The sequence below is a fragment of the Vicugna pacos genome, chromosome 11, assembly GCF_048564905.1.
Source record: "Vicugna pacos chromosome 11, VicPac4, whole genome shotgun sequence".
NCBI lineage: Eukaryota > Metazoa > Chordata > Mammalia > Artiodactyla > Camelidae > Vicugna > Vicugna pacos.
In genome coordinates this window covers 21,266,487-21,282,728 of record NC_132997.1, presented here as the reverse complement: position 1 = coordinate 21,282,728, position 16,242 = coordinate 21,266,487, and the positions used below count along the sequence as shown (strand labels likewise).

Sequence of the window (16,242 nt, the reverse complement as noted above, 5' to 3'; positions counted from 1 at the left end):
AGTTTATTTAATCAGTTCCATTTGTTGGACTTTTGCTTCAAATCTTATTTCATCTAGAAATGTGTACAGCTAAAAGGTAAGGATTTTAAAGGGTCTAAGAAACAGACCCTTCTCTCACCTAAAAGTGTTAATTCATTTCTTGATATCAAATATTCAGTGTTTAAATTTCTCCAGATGTTCAGAGGATGACAAGTTGACATTGGTGTTTATCTGTTTGTTTTGGCATTTCATTTGTTCAGATACTCAGTTTTGTTCAAGCACCTAAGTAAGGTCTGTTTATTGCAATGATATGTGTAGTTTACACATTGTGGTTAATCCATCCTGAGCTTTTCTTGGTATGTGGTGTGAGCCGTGAGGTGTAAATGAAAAAAAAAATGCGTGTAAACATGTTTCAGACTGTGCTTAGCATGTGTTCAGTATCCACTAATACTCTTGTCTTTTCCCCTTGGTTTCATCAGGCAGCTGCTTGTTTTGTTTGTTTTTAAGGAACCAGCCCTTAGATTTCTTTCTTTCTTAAGTTCTCAGTTCTCTCATTCATTCATATCTGTTTTCATTTTTCCTTCTTTTACCTTCTTTTAGTATATCTTGCTGATCTCATAGCATCTTCATTTATTGAAAATTCAATTGCACACCTTCTGCACACCGGGCTTTGTGCCACGTGTTGGGAATGCAGTGGTCAGTAGATAAAGATGCCCTGTCCCCAGGAAGCTTATAGTTGAGCCCAGAATTTAATTCTCTTTATTTAATAATAGAAATATATCTATATACAGATACATAGGCAGATGTATGAGTGTAGATATGGCTGCTTTCTGTAACTTTTGTTATTGAGTCATATTCTCATCATTGTCTAAATCTCTACTGTATAATGTTGAATCATAGAAAATTGTTGATATTCAGGATCAACACAGGATCAACCCAAAGAGGAACATACCAAGGCACATGGTCATCAAATTGACCAAAATAAAGGATAAGGAGAAAATATTAAAATTAACAGTAGAAAAGCAACAAAAAACATACAAGGGAACTCCCATAAGGCTATCAGCTGATTTTTCAGCAGAAACTCTACAGGCCAGAAGGGAGTGGCACGATATATTTAAAGTAATGAAAGGGGAAAATTTACAACCGAGAATACTCTTTCCATCCAAAGTGTCACAGATAAATGGAAGCTAAAAGATTTCAGCACCACCAAACCAGCTTTACAACAAGTGTTAAAGGACCTTCTTTAGTCATCAAACCATAAGAAAAGAAAACAAAAAGAAGAAAGTGGAGAAAAAAATAAAAAAGACAGACCTACAAAAGATTGCTTTGGCTGTTCAGTGTCTTTTATGGTTCCTTACAAATTTTGGAATTGTTTGTTCTAGTTCTGTGAAGAATGTCATGAATATTTTGATGGGGCTGCATTGGATCTGTGGGTTGCTTTGGGCAGTGTGGCCATTTTGATAGTGTTGATTATTAAAATCCAAGAGCACAAGAAGTCTTTCCATTTCTTTGTGTCATTTCAGTTTTCAGGATATAGGTAACCTCCTTGGATAAGTTTATTTCTAGGTATTTTGTTGTTTTTCATGTAATAGAACTGCCTCTGCCAGTTAAAAATGTCTGGTTTTTGAAGTGAAAAGAAAAGTGAATGAAGGGCAGCAAATGGCAAAATATCCTTCTTTTTTATGAGTGAGTTGTATTCATATATATATATATATATGATATATATGTATACTGCATCTTCTTTATCTATTCAACTATTGATGTACACTTAAGATGCTTCCTTATCTCAGCAATTATAAATAATGTTGCTGTTAATAGCAAGGCATATGTATCTTTTTCAATTAATTCTTATTTTGTGGTTGGCTTTATTCCTTTGATAATGATGTAAGTTTAAAAAGCTAAAGCTCTAAACATTCTTACAAACAATAAACAGTATATATAGGTAAATTTTAAAAATATAGGTACAGTAAAAAAAAAAAGATAAAACCATGAGAGACAGGGAAGTAACTTAAATGACCTATTACTAAATGAAAAGAGCCAGTCTGAAAAGGCTACAAACTGTAGGATTCCAACCAAATGACATTCTGGAAAAGGCACAGCTACAGAAACAATAAAAAGATCCTGGGGAGAGGGAGGGAGGGATGAATAGATGGTGCACAAGGGATTTTTAGGGCAATGAAATTATTCTGTGTGATTCTATAGTGGCTACATATCATTATGCATTTGTCAAAGCCCACAGAATGTACATCAAGAGTGAGCCCTAATGTAAACTAAAGACTTTGGTTAATAATAATGTGCCCATGTTGGTTCATCGATTGTACCAAATATGCCAGACTGATGCAGGATGTTGAGGCTAGGGGAGTATGTGTGTGTGGGTGGGAGGGCTATGTGTGAACACTCTGTATTGTCTGCTCAATTCTGCTGTGAACCTGAAACTGCTCTAGAAGAATGAAGTCTATTAAAAAAAAAAGAGGATGGATTAATTAGTGATATAATCTTACAAGGATGAATTATTCAGGGCTACAAACAAAATGAATGGCATATTCAATTAAAAGCATGTATCTTTAAAAATGTTACTTAGAGCAAAAGAGACAGACATCACAGTGTGCAGTGTGATTTATTTCATTTTTATCAAGTTCAGCCACCATCAAACTGATGGATGCATGTTGTCAGGGTGTGGTTCAGTTGAAATGTGACAGAAGTGTATATTCTATGTTAATGGATATGATTCAAACATATGATTCATACATTGACTTTTTGAAGACTGTGGAGGGTTAGGAATTTGAAAAATTTGTGAAATCAGTAACTTAACATTGATACATTTCACTCTTTTTTTTTAAATTATATATAGATATAAACACAAAAAGAAAGAGGTAAGAAAAATTACCATTGGACAGTAATGGAGAGAATGACACTTTGGTTACAACCCTCCCCTCTGGCACAGCCCCTCCCCCACACACTGGTAACTGACCCATCTGGGATGTCAGTTGCTGGCTGGGTTCCAGGTGGAACATTGCGGGTGTCCCTGGGGGCTTGTTGTGGCTGGTGGCTCCACGGTAACCGGGCAGAGCCCTGGATGGGTCAGTGCCATGGAGGGGCTGCTGTCCTCCATGGAGCTTGGCTTCAGGCTGATCCTGAGGGAGTTGAGCGCGGTCCTGGTGGTGCTGCTGCCCGATGGCCTGTGTTCTCAGCTCATGTTCCAGAGCCTCCAGTGAGAGGCAGTGTTGAGTCTCCCTGTCTTCACCTCATTGGTGGTGTCTTATTTACCTGCAGACTTATTCAGTGTGTTAGAAGTCACCTTTATCAAAGCTATGAAATGCAGCGGGCTGAAACACTGGCTGCCCAGATTGAAGAGAAGTGCCACCTCATCGACCAGCTGTATGTGGCTAAACAGGAGTGTCCCAGCATGGAGACGACTTTAAAGAATGCCAGGCGAGAGAAGGAGCCAGTAAATGTACCCAGCCTCGCTAAGGCTTACAGACACTTGATGATGGTTAACCTGAGTTCAAGGAAGGAAATCACTTTTCTCATTGAAGAACTGAGGAAAGAGAGATCCCTGCAGTCTATTCAAGCAGAGGTGGCGGAGATGCTGAAAGTGCGCATGTTCCTGGAGGAGGTCACGGGAATCAGCACATTACAAGCAGCTGTTACAAACCAGCCAGGGGACCAGGCACCAAGCCTTGATGATCCCTTTCCCAGGAGTGGGCCCTCGTGTTAAAGCCATGCTGTGCCCTCCCCTCCACCCAGGCCTCCCAAGCTGCCGGGCTGCATTCACTCACCCGGTCAGATCTCCACCTGTGCTGCAAGGAGGCCAGTGGATGGAGGAGAATCCCCTCCTTTGGACCAGAGTCCCTCCAACTGTACCAGTGAGCACAGCAGTGAACTTCTTCATGGTCACCTTCTCCATCTCAAATGTATGGAATTCCCAGAAAACACCAAGAAATGTGGGACTTTCTCAATATTCACAGAATGCTCGGATTGTCTCTAATTAGCAGTGAAAGAAATGTGTTTAAGAGACTGATCTTTTACTCAGTTTGAACCTTCCTTGCACCACATTTCTTAAGGCAGTTTTAGTAGCTATTGTACATCAATTGTAGAAATGTATATATAGGTTTCTGTATATAAATATTGCAGTATAATTTGATAACACATGTAGTTTATCAGTATAGAGTTTAAGTTGGCCATAGTATTTTTTCTAGAGTTGAAATCTTAAAAGTCATCAGTTTAAGCAAAAGAAATGTTTATGCCTGAGTTTTGTATTTAAGAAAAAGACAATGTCTTTTGAGATGATAATAGAGTATACTTATTAGAGTTTTTATTGAATACTTATATTCTGTCATAACAATAGATATATTTAAAAATAAATTTGGTGACTTCCATGGAGATTGTTTCTTTTTCCTGCAGTAATGCTACAGTATGAGTTTTCTGACCAAGAAGAAATCCACCTGGACAATTTGCGGACACCTCCACATCCCTGCCCCTCATGTCTCGCTTGCCATCTTGCACTCACACGGCAGTGGAAAGCTAGGGCAGTGTTAGGGTTTTCTTTTCATAGTTAAGATTTAGGTCCGCAGTTAGTACCGTTATTCACAGATGATGTGTTCTCCCAGTGGAATGGACGCAAAGTGGTTTTCATCATGGTAGAAGGGATGGAGCTCATAACGCTTTTGTAACTGGAGGGAATCACCTGAATAAATGACAGAGGGAGCATCATAATAAGGTGTATGACATTTCCTTGAATTGATTAAAGAAAAAAATTGTGCTTGGGCTGGAAAAGAGAAATTAAAACTAAAACGTAGTCCTGTCTTCCTGTTGGGGAGGAAAGGATGATTCCAAACACATTCCAAATTAAACAGAAGGTATGGAATTTCAGAGGTGATACACATATAAATATGAAGAGGAAAAGTGGAAGCAGTGGAATCTGGGTTAGCCTTGGCAGAAGTGGTCCTGAAAGACCTCTTCTAGGAAAGGACACCTGAACATGAAGGTCACCTGGAGAGAAACTCTGTAGGTTGAGGGGACAGTACAGGTGACAGCTCTGAAGGAGCTGTCATCACAGTGTGTGTGAGGACCAGTCAAATCCAGAGTCTCCAGAATGCAGTGAAAGAATGGGAGAAGGGAGGGTAAGGCTACCAGGGGTCAGAAGATGGAAGGGGCTGATACCACTACACTTTGACTTCAGTTTGAAAGGTTATTAGCTACCACTTTGGAAAAGATGATAAAGTGAGTAGGATACCATGACTGTGATTTCAGGCTGATGATGGTGGTGACTGGACGAGGGGAGCGATGGAAGTGCAGGTGGAGCAGTGAAACTGGTTCCCCCTCGAGTCCTGCAGGCAGAGACCATGGGACATAAAGGGGTATGTGGGTTGAGGAAAGCAAAGAGTTGGGATGGAGATAAGAAATCCAAGTGACGCATCTGCATCAGAGGTGATAACTTCCAGTGAAATAGGTATGAAAAACAGGAGTGTATTTGGAAGAGAAATTGGAAAGCGACTGTCTTGAAGAAGACTTTAGACAAGGTCCCATGACACCAGAGTACAAATGCCCAGTGCTCAGGGGGTACAAATGTCTTGGGGTCAGGGAGGGATTAGAAGGACAGCTACAAACACAGGGAGGAATGTTACTCTAGCAGAGACATAGGTGAAGGCTGGGTCAAGTTCATAGGGGAAACTCCAATGGCCTGTTTGTGCTCCCAGGTCAACTTGGGTTTCTCAGTATCAACAATAAAACAAAGGACCACAGTGATGGTCTCCTTGAGTCTGTCCCCACATGCTGGGGTTTGAGTTGTGCAGAATCCCCACCCTGGTCCGTATTCACAAGGGAAGTGACACCTCAGGTAGTCATAGAGCCCTGGAGAGCAATAAGGAATGTAATGTGACACATCACACAAGAGTCATGGCACAGGAAGTGCTCCTGTTGTCTTTGGCTCTTGTAAAATGATGGCATCCTGTGTTTGACACGGTGACTCAGCCTGAGATTGGGGTTTGAACTCGGGTCTACCTCCAGGCACGCTGTTCCCCTCTCTATGAGATGATCTTGGGGTGGTAAGACATCCTACTTTCCTTATGCTTCTGAGGGTGAATTCCACACTATCATCCTATGAACCTCTGAGTCCATTACCTGCCACTTCCCAAGGCTGGGGTTGAGCGTCCTTTAGCCAGAATATTAGAGCCCATGCAAGCAATGTCACAGGTGTCTTAACCTGGAGCAGGAGCCTCACCTCCCTCGGAAAATTAGAAATATCCTGGAGTAAGGGACAGTGGTCGGATACCTGGGTGCTCAAAGGAGAATATTCAAATTATTCTAAAAATGAAATACTTTCAATTACATAAATAAAGTAACTTATCTCACTAAGAAGGGAGAATTGACATTTGGGGGACATTTCTTTGAGTATGAAAAGTTTACTATCAATGTAGTCAGATCCTTTTATCTTTTTCATATACTTTTTCTTTCTTTTCTTTTCATTTGTTTTGGCCTGGGACCATCGAATTCAAGTATGTTAGATGGGAGGGTGGGGAATGTGAGATCCACTTGCCCCCACTCTCCCTAACATAGTGCAAAGTACTCATACCTCTGCTGGTCCAGGTAGGGGTGGGGAGGTGTGTGAGCCCACAGCCTCAGTCCTAGAGGCAAGCTGAGAGAGAGGTGGCCGAGGTCTGTGTCTTCCTCATCACAGAGGCTCAGGGCCCCTCCACCTCGGCCCCTCCCCTACAGGCAGGGACAGATGACAGTGGGCTCCTGGCCTCAGTTCAAACACTCTCTGGCCTGACATGGTCACCAGCAAAGTGTGTTCTCCAAAGACCACTGACAGGAGCTTGAAGGGTATGTTCCTGCAGTGCTGTGGAAACCACAGGTGGTGCTGACCTGCTCAGAGATGTTGCTGGCCATCCATTTGTCATTCTTTCAATCCCCAGGTGTCACCAGCACCGCACCATCACTCAGCAACAGGTAAGAGAGCTGGTCTAGGGTTTGCTCCAGCCCCCGGGTCATGGCAGAAGGCATCACAGCCCTAGGTGCTGGAGGGCGCTTTCTGCCAGACTTGGCTTCTGGGTCCACTTCAGTTTCAAAACTTAATGACTTAAAATGAGAAGAACCATAGAGTATGAGGCAGCTCCCAGCCCCCACCTCTGTCAATTACTAATCTGTTCTTTGTAACTCAGAGTCAGGTTTTGGTGTTTTGACAGTTTTGGTGGGTTTTTTGTTTGTTTCGGGTTTCTTTTTTGTTTCCACAATATGAGATCATGTGATATCTGTCTTTCTCTGTCTGACATTTCAGTTAGCAAAAGACCCTCCAAGTCCATCTGTGTTGTTGCAAATGGCAAGATATCTTTCTTTTTATGTCTGAAAAATATCCCATATATATTCAATCGGATATTTATTATATACATTCATCACATTTTCGTATGTGTGGAATATTTGTGTCATATGTATATATGACATTTTCTTTACCTATCATCTATTGATGGAAACTTAGATCACTTCCATGTTTTGGCTGTAGTAAATAATGCTGCAGTAAACATAGGGGTGCAGATAGGTTTTTCAGTTAGTGTTTTTGCTTCCTTTGGATAAATATGTAGAGGGAGAATGCTGGATCATATAGTAGTTCTTTCTATTTTAATTTTTTGAGGACCCTCCATGCTATATTCCATAGTGGTTGCATCAATTTACATTCCCACCAACAGTGCAGGAGGGTTCCCTTTTTACCACATTCCTGCTAGCACTTGTTATTTTCCTGTCTTTTTGATAATAGCTGTTCCAATAGGTGTGAGGTGAAATCTCATTGTGGCTTTGATTTGCATTTCCCCGATGTTCAGTCACCTTGAAGATCCTTTCATGTGTCTGTTGACTCTCCCTGTGCCTTCTTTGAACAAATGCTTACTCAGATCCTCTGCCTGTTTTGAATCAGATTGTTTTTTCTTTTTCTTTCTTCCTTTTTTTCCTACTGAATTGTAGAAGATCTTTATGTATTTTGGATATTAACTACTAATCATACATGAGTTTACAAATATTTCCTGCCGTTCCATAGGTTGCCTTTCCATTTTGTTGATGGTTTCCTTTGCTGTACAGAAGTTTTTTAGTTTGATGTAGTCCCATTTTTTTTTCATTTTTGCTTTTGTTGCCTTTGCTTGTTGTGTCAAATTTTAAAAATCAGTATGAAAACCAATATCAATGAGTTTAGCACCTGTGTTTTCTTCTGTAAGTTTTACATCTGCATTCAACTCTTTAATCTACTTTGATTTAGTTTTTGTGGGTGGTGTAAGCTAGTGGTATAGCTTCATTCTTTTGCATGTGGCTCTTCTGTTTTCCAGACGCCATTTATTGAAGAGAATGCATTTTCCCCATTGTATATTCCTGGCTCCTTTGTCATTAATTAATTAATTCATGGGTTTATTTCTGGTCTCTATTCTGTTCCACTGATGTATGTGTCCAGTTTCATGTCAGTACCATATTGTTTTGACTCCTGTAGCTTTGTATAAAGTTTGAAGTGAGGAAGTATGATTCATCCAGCTTTGTTCTTCTTTCTTGAAATTGCTTTGTCTATTCAGGGTATTTTGTCTTCTATAAAAATACTTGGATCAATAATTCTCTTTCTGTGTTCACATCTTGTATGTTGTTTGGCCTGAGGCTTACCCGCCCTTAAGCCTACAAGATGTTTTGTGGGGCTGGGTCTTGGTACCTAAGGATCCAATCAAGGTGTCAGCCTCCAGGGAAGCTCACTTACATGAACATTCCTGGAATGTCTGCTGTCAGCTTTTATGTCTGCAGGGTGAGGCACAGGTGTCCCCTAGCTCCCCAGGCACTTTTCAAAACCAGCAGGCAGGTCTGGCCCAGGTTCCTATGAAATCACTGCCTCTGCCCTTGGACCTGGCACATGCAAAATTCTGTGTATGTGTCCCAAGAGAATGAAATCTGTTTGCCCCAGTCACGTGGGGCTCCTGGAGGTAAGCCCCCTGGCCTCCAAAACCACATGTCCTGGGCTCTCCTCTTCCCAATGCTGGACCCCGGGCTGGAGAGCTTGACATGGGGCTCAGCGCTCTCAGTCCTGTGGGAGGGCCTCTGTGACTTAATTATGCTTCAGCTTGTGGGTCACCCACCCAGGCGATATGGGGCCTGATTCTATTGTGAGCATGCCCTCCTACTGTCCCCTGCAGGTCTCTCTCTACATTTCCCATTGAAGAAGATCTTTTTTGCTCGGTTCCAGTCTTTTTTTCTCAATGATTGTTTAGCAGTCATTGTGGTTTTGTTTTTAGTCATGAGAAGAGGTGAACTCGTGGTCCTACGACTGCCATCTTGACCCCCCCGATACTCTATTTTCCTTTAACCAGATATAGAGCTGTGATGTAGGTCAGGTGTAACCAGTACTTTCCCATCCCACCCAGGGTTTGACTTTTTATCATGGGACCCAGTGCCTGACTTGGGTGCCCAGTAGTCCCTGATATACTGTGCTTGGGAAAAAGCCTGTTTTTTCAGAGTGTGAAATAACAAGACAGTTCCTTACCATGTATATCTGTTTGGTTAGAATCTTGCTCTATTTCATCTCCAAGGACTCCCAGATCCCTTTCTCTTCTACATCCTAACCCAGGGTCCTTAGCTTGCACCATAATATCTGACAAACAGTTCTCCATCTTCAAGTCTCCCCTCTAAACCATCATTCACAAGTGCTTCATGCTGGCCTTTCAGAAAAGCTTATCTGAGTGCACTGCATCCTGGCCTAGAAGCATTTCTGTGGCTAAGCAGTGACTGCCCAGTGGAGTCCAAACTCTTCAGCAGGCCCTTGAGACCCTTTGCAAAGATGGCTTGCCATCTTCTGATTCCATCTCCCTCAGCACCTTATGTTCTAGCTGTATCAGATTTCACCATCCATTTCTTGTCATTTTATTGGTTACTTTTCAAAATCCAATTTAAATATAATTCTACAAGTATATTTAATCATTCCTCTCCTGTGTTTCTATAGTATCTTATTTATATCACTAACAAAATACCTTTATACTGGGCAGTGGTTACTCAGACATCTATCAGTTCTCTACTAGTCTATGAGTTATGAAGGAAGGGTCTATGTTTCTATTTCTTATTTTCTATTAATTTAATAAAACAGTTGTTGAATAATAGGAATTAGACTATAATATCTCTGAGATTCCTTACTGATCTAAATCTCATAATTTTTTATTATTCAATTCTATTCTAGGAGACAAACCAACCTTTAAATTTATAAGTTGCCCTTCTAGAAAGCATTTTGGTAATAAAAGTATCAGGAATGTTAAAAAATGTCCATTAAATCTGATCCAGTAATTGTAATTGTAATAATCTATATTAAGGAAATAATCAGAAATATAGTGGAAAAAAAGGCTATCAATAAGGATGTTTAACAAAATATTTCTTAAGAGCAGGGAAAATTGGAGTCTAATTTCTTACCAGAATCTAATGACTTACTAAATTACAGCACAATCATAAGATGGATAATTATCAAACCATCTTAAACAGTTCTTGAATTATAGTAAATGACATAGGAAATGCTCATGGTATAACTTTCAGTGGGAAAACATATATAAAAGTGAATAAAGATGTCCAGTCAAATGGAATGATGAATTCATAGGCTGAGCATTTCTTCTGCTGAAAACACATAGCAATGAATGGAAACATAAAAGAGAAAATCAAACCAACACAATGTGCTTTAGAAAAAACATGTTAATGTCTCTTTGGACCAGAAACAGCAGAGAAGCCTAAGTTAATAAATAATGTGGGGGTGAGATGTCATGGGATTGTGCACATGGAGGAGAAGGTAAAGATCTTGGCTTACATGGAAACTGGTGGGGAGAGAGGTCACACAGCAAGGAATGGAACTGGCCTCACCACTGGAAACCCAGAGCTGTGACGGGGCTCTAGACCCATGAAAGGAGGGTGAAAAGAGCTATGGTCCATACACAGCTGTGTGTCTAGGGCAGCAACAGTAGACAGATACAGCTTTCCAGGCATGACCTGAGCCAAGTCGTTCACTAGCTTGATGACCGAATCTTGAATAACTAAACATGTCCACATGGCAGGACTCCCAGGCAGACTAAGTCAAAATAGTTGAAAAAATTAAGAGAGTGCAGATGTGTTGGGTCAGGGGACGGGAGAGAGCAAGGGACAAACAGGTTGACAGACAGTTTCTGTCAGAACTCCTCAACTCTTCAGTTGTAACACAAAAGCAATGATAGATAATTCATAAATGATTGGATGTATAAGGCTATGTTCCAATTGAATTTTATTTACAAAAAGCCTACACGCTGTAAACTTCTGACATCTTCTGACACCTGTTTTAAATCAACATTCTAATATCTTAAAGAAAACTAATGAGTGAAACAAAGCATACAGCTATTAACAAATTAAAGATGAAACAAAAACTATAGGAAATCCAAACAGAATTTTAATATATTTTTACAAGCATCAAAGAGATAAAGGAAAGATAATATTCAAAATAAGAACAAGAAATTATTTTAAAAGTAATCATAGATATGGTAAAAAATATTATAAATCTTAATAAACAAAAAATTATTATGATTTTAAGATAATTGCATTGAAAATATAAACATCAGGTTGGACAGAGTCATAGAGAGAGTTAATGAACTGGAAGACATTGTTGAGAAATACAAGACGGTTATAGCAAAAGGAGTAGTGTAGGTTTTAAAACTATAAAAGACAAGTTAGGAGACAGAGTGTTGGACCAAATGGCTCCAATACCCATCTAAGAGGAAATTCAGGAAAAGAGGAGAAACTGATCAATATATGAAAAGGTAATTGTCAAGAATTCTTGAAACATTAAGTTACACATCAGTCTTTAGAATAAAAGTTCTAAGTACAGGGAAAGATAATAAATAAACAAACAAACAAACAAAAAACCAAATAAAGTCATACTATATATATTAAAACAAAGCCAAACATGAATAAGGATGAGAAAATTACAAAAGTCAACAATAATAAAAGTCATTATCTACAAAAGCATGACAGATTGAAAACAGATTTATCAGTGATAAGAGATGGCAGAGGAAAAAAAGTGTCTTCAAAATATTGATGAAAATGTGTCAATCTACAATTCTATGTCCAGCAGACTAATCATTCAAAAATAAGAAAGAAAATTTTTTGCAGTCATTTCCAGACTCAGAACTTAACACCCACCAAGCCTCACTGAGCAAACAACCAAATGAGAAGGGAAAAATGGGATGCAAAAGTGATGGCAGAGTGATTAAATATGTTGGTAAATGTTATTATTTAAGGATTATAAAATATCAGCAATTTTTAAAAAGAAAAATGATAGTAGTTAAAGTCTGGAAAAACATTAGAAGAAAGAAAAGAGTAGTTAATTATTAGTCAGAATGTTCTTAAAGTTTCATCTTTTTTGGGAAGGTAAATATATTGAGTAAATTTATGGCATGTATTAAAACTATATACATTAAGAAAATATGTTCATAATTAAGATCAGCCAACAAATTAATAGTAATACTGTCTATAGCTTTCAAAATGTATTGCAGGAGTCAGGGAGAGAATGTTGACAAAATTTTAAGACAATAGAAAGCCAGAAAAAAGACATAATGCAAACATAAATATATTATCCACTTTTAGAGCAGAGAATGTAAGAATGGATTAAAATTACAAAAGCTGTATGCATCATGCTGTTGATGGAATAATTTGTGCATGTACAACATATACACACACTAGATAAATACATGCCAAAATATTAACCTTGTATTATTGGACTACAGGATGACAGATGATGGAGGAAATTTTCACATGCTGAGATATGGATAAGTCATTCTGGCTTACACATGATTTGGTTTAAAGTTTATGCTAGCTACAACAGACTGTTTTGGGGCTTTCAAACATGCACTGTACATCTGCTTTAACTATTAAAGGAAAGAATGCATTAAAGAATCAAAATGGATCAGTACCATACTGTTTTAATTACTATAGCTTTGTAGTATACTCTGAAGTCCAGGAGCATGTTTCCCTTACTACTGTTTCTATTTCTTAAGATTGTTTTGGTTATTTGGATTTGTGTTTCCACACAAATTTTAATAATTTATTCTAGGTCTGTGAAAAATGCCCTTGGTATTTTGATAGGTATTGCATTGAATATGTAGACCACCTTGGGTAATATGTTCTTTTTAACAATACTAATTCTTCCAAACCCAGAACATGGTATACCTTTCCATCTGTTTGTGTTGTCATTATAGATACGTTCCTATATTACCAAAAACTTGAATTTTCTGCACTGTAGCAAACTCAAGGACACCACCAGTCATTCTCAGAACAATATCTGCTAGTAGTTGTTAGCTGTTACCTCATGGTCTAAAGGTCTCCCCTTGTAATGATGCAACCATTTTGGACCAATCTTTATGTAACAAACACCCTTACCCCTTGCCAGCTCCAATTCTAATTCTTGACAAACAACATATGTAATTTTGCAGTTTTTGCCTGTATAAGCCTTCCCCGTTATGTGGTTCAGCAGGATACAATCCAAGTGCTTCCTGACTCTGTCTCCCAGGCTATAATCCTCAGATTGGCTCAAATAAAACTGTTCTCTATTCCTACTGTAATTGTTTATTGATTATTTCCATTGATAAAAATAAATATATTTTCTTCTCTACATTTTTCAATGTTGTCTGATGTTCCATACTAAAATGTTACTCATTCTAAAATCATAATAAGAAGTAACTTTTAAAAAGCTGCTGGGTTGCATTTGAATTAAGTTTATAACATCATTTTTTCATTTCTCAAACAAAAATAAAATCACACATCTACAATTATTCATGTAAGTGTTCTAAACAAATATAAATCAATACAAATAAGTCTATGAGCTGATTTTTCCTGTATATGTCTGGACAGAGACATTATTTCAGCTTGAAGTTATAGGTAATGAATTTGAAATACTTTGAAGTCAGATGCTGAAGGTGGGGGAGGGCAGGAGGTTCAGAGAAGAATGTGCATAAGAACATGCTTGCCGAGTTCCAGGAACTTAGTTACTCAGTGCTCTGTTCATGCTAAATCAGGTGGCAAGTGGAACCATTTCTACCCAAGAAAGGCACGGGAACAGAAGCCACAGTGGGGCACGATGGCATCAAGAAGAGCTGCTCACAGTCAGAAGAGGCACAAGCTGACCAGGCTGGTAAACCAACTACACGTCACTGGGTTCGGAAAGCCAGGGAGCTCCCAGGGGAGCTGGAGAAAGCGTGGGAACAATATACATACCAAACACAGCGGATGCTCTTATAAAGTGCTAAAATGAGATTCAGTTGTCTTACTATAAGTGCCTGAGCCATAACACATTATTTCTCGGTCTTTCTTTAGAAACAAAAATTAAGTCTGGAAGCAGAAACAGTGACAGAGCCAGAAGATGGGTGACTTAGGGCTGACAGTTTATCTGTCTTTATCAAACTAATCACACTGTTTATTCTATTTTCCTTATTATAAATAGCCAATGTCTTTGAGATAGTTATTATATGGAAAATATTGGGACAGATTCTCTACATATATCATCTAATTTTCTGTCTTCTTTAAAAATATTGCTTTTGAAAAAAAGTGGACAGACCATTGAATCTTCTGAAATGAATTGTCTAATTTGGTCACTTAAAAGAGGTCATTATTAGGGTGCATTTATCAACATAGCTATTAATTTAAAGTAATTGTGTCCAAAATAACCTCCTATTTGACTCCTATTTAGTCAAATCAATGTATATTTTTACCCATCTCATTCCGTAAAGGGACATGAGGCAGCTTTATTCTACGCCTCGTTGATATGGAATGCTGCCTTCATGCTAGATCCTTTCTAGAAATGGAATTTAAATTCCAGATCACAAGATTTCCTTCCTTGTGTCACAAAACATCTCATTTTTATGGAAAAAAAGAGCATTTTGGAAAAGCAAAAAATAAGAGGCATAATTTGTTCCAATTTTTGTCAGTTTTTCAAAAGATCCCTCAGAGTTTGACAGCCTTGTCAACAGCCATTCAAGCTGATCTCATTTTACAAGAACAGTAACATGTAATGAGAATATTTCATGACCTAGTTTCATTTCCCCACCTTTACTGTAAGCCCCTCTGAGGCACACACCATGCTTCTGTTACTCACAGGGCAGCAGGCCTGCATTTCTTGAAGTGAGTTCCTCCGACTACAGCACCTACCAGACACACTGGGAAAAGTGCTCTGTGGTCAAGTGGGCTGGGAACTGCTGCCGCCCTTTGTGCAGAGGGCCCTGGAAATGCCTTCAAGCTTATCTTAGCCCAGCAGTTCTCATACTCATTTTGCCATGAAATCCCCCATTTCTAGGGCACCAAATTGTAACAGCCTATGGACAAACTTGAGAAATGTGGTGCTGGGTACATGCAACAGGGACTAGTTCAGGGAACGGACCATTCAGAAAAGTTCTTCTTATCCCAATATAAAGTATAAACCCTTGGGGCTAAGATCGTCACCTTCTTAACCCTCTGAGGCACTCAGAAATTGCTAAGATGCTCCTTCAATAAGCGATCATTGCTCGAGAAGACAGACGTGCAGGAGGAAGTAGCTCTCATCAGTGCTGCCTACCCGCCCTTTCCAAATCCTTTTCCCAGTGGCTGTTAGTTCTCCCTTTTTTGTTCTGAGTCTTGAGAGTTAGAAATGTGAGCATTTTCATGACCTTTTGTAACTATAGTAAGAAAGCACGTATATATGAAAAGTAATTGAGATTACATTCCAAAGTGAAGCATCAACCAAATTAAACATAAATTGCCTGTTAATGAGCTCACCACAACACTTCTTTATAAGATCTTTTGTAAATTATGAAATCCTGCTTTGCAAGACTGAATTGGTTAAAGTGTTAAATATTCTTCAGATACCCCAGAAATGTCCAGCACTACTTCAGAGGTGACAGTGGGGGAAGAGAGAGAGAGGGAGAGAGAGAGAGGAATTTCAGAAGCAAATCATGATAACTGGCAAAATTTTGAAGTGTGATAAATACTATACATGAATAGTCTGGGTTTTGTATTGATTTAAGAAATCATACTTAAATGCATAGTAATGTAGCATTACATAAAGAAAACACAGTTTTAATTGTTTCTAAAAAACAAGGCAATCAATCCTGGACTCAGTCAATGAGCACTCATATTAGAGGCTCTAAGGTGGAGCATCTTAAAGACAAGTCTTCACCCTCCCTGGACAGTTGACTGTAACTTTGCTAGGGTTACAGGATCTGGTAGGGTTACAGGCATCTGCTAGGATAGGCACCTAGCAGATGCCTATCCTGCATC

At 39.0% G+C, this 16,242-nt stretch overlaps 1 long non-coding RNA gene across 2 annotated transcripts in view; it reads right to left on the bottom strand.

The window, feature by feature from the left end:
• LOC140699192 (uncharacterized) overlaps positions 1-16,242 on the bottom strand; it is a 78,409-nt gene that overhangs the window by 56,369 nt on the left and 5,798 nt on the right. The window contains exon 4 of one of the 2 annotated variants that reach the window (XR_012077201.1): positions 4,306-4,666. The exons of the other annotated variant lie outside the window; for it this stretch is intronic. This is a non-coding gene — a long non-coding RNA (uncharacterized lncRNA). Of the gene's footprint in view, positions 1-4,305; positions 4,667-16,242 lie in introns of those variants that run through there. 2 annotated transcript variants of the gene reach the window in all.